At 41.2% G+C, this 2,905-nt stretch overlaps 1 pseudogene; it reads right to left on the minus strand.

The window, feature by feature from the left end:
• Positions 1-1,679: 1,679 nt before the first annotated feature.
• Positions 1,680-2,118, minus strand: LOC116635237 (annotated as a pseudogene).
• Between the last annotated feature and the right edge of the window lie 787 nt (positions 2,119-2,905).

Below are 2,905 nucleotides of genomic sequence, written 5' to 3' on the forward strand. Positions count from 1 at the left end.
TTGTTGGGTTTTGACAAATGTATACACTGCTATCACCATCACCACAATCAAGAAAGAATATTTCCCTCACCTCAAAAAGTTCTCTCATGCCCTTTGTGGTTAATTTCCCCACGCCACCACCACTTTTGTCCCCAGTTACTGCTGGTCACTATAAATTAGTTTTGCCTGTTCCAAAGTTCCACCTAAATGGAATCATGCAGTTTGAACTCTTTGGTGCCTGGCTTATGGGGCTCTGCATATCGGTCTTGAGATTGATCTATGTTGGTATGTATATCCATATTTTGTTCCTTTTGATAGCTGTGTTGTATTCCACTGTACAGATAGACCCCAATTAGTTGATCCATTCACCTGCTGTTGGAAATTTGGGCTGTTTCCAATGTTTTGCTACTGTCAATAAAGCTGATATGAACATTTGTGTGCAGTTCTTGTGTGGACATGTATTTTCATTTCTCTTTGGTATATACACACACATATATACTCACATGTATATATAAATATATATATATGCACACACACATACAAATACATATGACTGTACGGTAAATGTATGTTTAACTTTGTAAGAACAACGTTATTTGTAGTGGTTCTACCATTGTGTATGCCCACTAGCGGGGTATGAGATTTTCAGTTCTTTCACATCCTCACCAACACTTGATATTGTTGGATGTAAAATTTAAAAAAAAATTTTATTATATAGCATTTTATTTAAAAAAAATCTTTATTTTCACATTAGAAATTCCTACAGTGGGACGCCTGGGTGGCTCAGTCGGTTAAGCAACCGCCTTCGGCTCGGTCATGATCCCAAGGTCCTAGGATGAGTCCTGCATCGGGCTCCCTGCTCAGTGGGGAGCCTGCTTCTCCCTCTGCCTGCCTCGCCCCCTACTTGTGCTTGCTCGTTCTCTCTCTCTCTCTGACAAATAAATAAATAGAATCTTAAAAAAAAAAAAAAAAGAAATTCCTACAGTGGGAAAATAACAATTTATTACTTACAGTTTGATATTTGTGGACAGATCATTTTAGGACAAGTAAAATAAACACATTTGAGGATTAAGTTTCAGTTTAGAATCTGTAATATTTTGAGACATCTCTAAGGGAACCTCTTCCCTACATGGAGCTTCTCTAGGCTCTTCTTCCTGGGATTTAGAAATTAGTAATGTGAAATATCAGTATTTCCTAATTTTAGTTTCCCTAGGACATATAACCATCAGTAACTGGTATCAACTGAGTAGAGAGAGAAGTTTTCAAAAATTAAACACTGACTGATTTTCTGCAAAGTCTTTACTTGTGAATTAACAGTCTTGCCCTTTCTCCACCATTCTCAGGACAAAAACAGAAGTTTGATCAGGTATTGATAGTAATAAAGCTGAATTCCCTTCACGAATTTGATAAACTAAAAGGCAAAAGCTCATATATAGTGTTTAGTTATACTGTGAGTTTTGTGAGAAGCTGGGAGACAGCGCCATAAACTCAGCAGAATAAGGAACTCAGTCTCCAAATTTCTTGGATACAATTCCTCTAGAACCTTTTCCTCAGAGACTAAATTCTAAAAAATAACCAGGTGATCAGAAGAGGCCTGTCTTACCCGTGGGCTTATCTGTTATTTCCTCCTTATTGTGAGTTGAACGGCATGACCAAGCAGAAGCAAAGAGGTGTATAATCCATTCTCAAAAGGTTGTAAGTCAAAAAGGGCAGAGCTTCCAGAGCATGGCAAGAGCTTTGCAGACGCCCACATCATGATAGTTGAAATAACAAAGCCCAGTGAGGATGGGAGCAGAGAGTGCCAAAACGCCTGCCCCGGCAGCTTCCTGCAAAGCGTCCCCTTCAACATAGTAACCATTTGTCCAAGGTCCCAGAGCCAGGATTCAAATAAGCAGCTGGAATTAGGCCCAAGAGCAAAACACTGACCGCCCTCTCACCAGTCCGGTGGAGAGAGGCAGCCTTAGAACCCGAACGGTGGTTTGGTGACAGGTCACTGTGCTGTGTTCTACACCATCCTGGGATAGGTTTGTTGTGGACAAATGCTGAGACATGAGCAGGTCTGGCCACTGGGATTCATGGAGACAGAACTTGGTCCCCTTGTGCACCGCACAAGACACACAGCCTCCAGAGACTCACCATCGATCGCTCTTCTGAAGGCTCAAGGTCACCCCCAGATTTAAAAATGTTTGTTACTCTAGTGGCTGTGTAGAGGTATCTGATTGTGGTCTTCATCTACATTTGTCTGCATGCTAACGATAGCATGTTTTCATTTTTTTTTTTTTAAAGATTTTATTTATTTATTTGAGAGAATGAGATAGAGAGAGCATGAGGGAGGTAGGGTCAGAGGGAGAAGCAGACTCCCCGCTGAGCAGGAAGCCCGATGCGGGACTCGATCCCGGGACTCCAGGATCATGACCTGAGCCGAAGGCAGTCGCTTAACCAACTGAGCCACCCAGGCGCCCGATAGCATGTTTTCATATGCCTGTATCGTCTTTTGCGAAACTCTGGCACTGTTTGCAGTCTTTTTTTCTATTTCTCGAACACTACTAGCTTGCTCCTCCTCACCGGCATTGTTTTGCTTTGCATTTAATTTGAAATTCTTTCCCCAGATTGTCACAACTGACTCCTTCTCATCAGTGAGATCTCATCTCAAATAACACCTCCTCAGAGACACCTTCACTCTTCATCACCTTAACCTGCTTGGTTGTTTTTAGAACACTTTTATAACTATCTGCAATTATCTTATTGACATATTTGTTTACTTTCTATCATTTTTACATCTATCTCCATCAGGATGTAAACACCACAAGAATGAGTGGGTCTTTGCCTGGTTCATGGTCAACGAGGAAAATGAAACCATACAATCAAGGACTGGACACAACCATTCAACTTCCTGACAATCCATTAGTTGAGAGCCCAGGAAGCA

The sequence above is a fragment of the Phoca vitulina genome, unplaced genomic scaffold (assembly GCF_004348235.1).
Source record: "Phoca vitulina isolate PV1807 unplaced genomic scaffold, GSC_HSeal_1.0 scaffold10, whole genome shotgun sequence".
NCBI classification, from domain to species: Eukaryota; Metazoa; Chordata; class Mammalia; order Carnivora; family Phocidae; genus Phoca; species Phoca vitulina.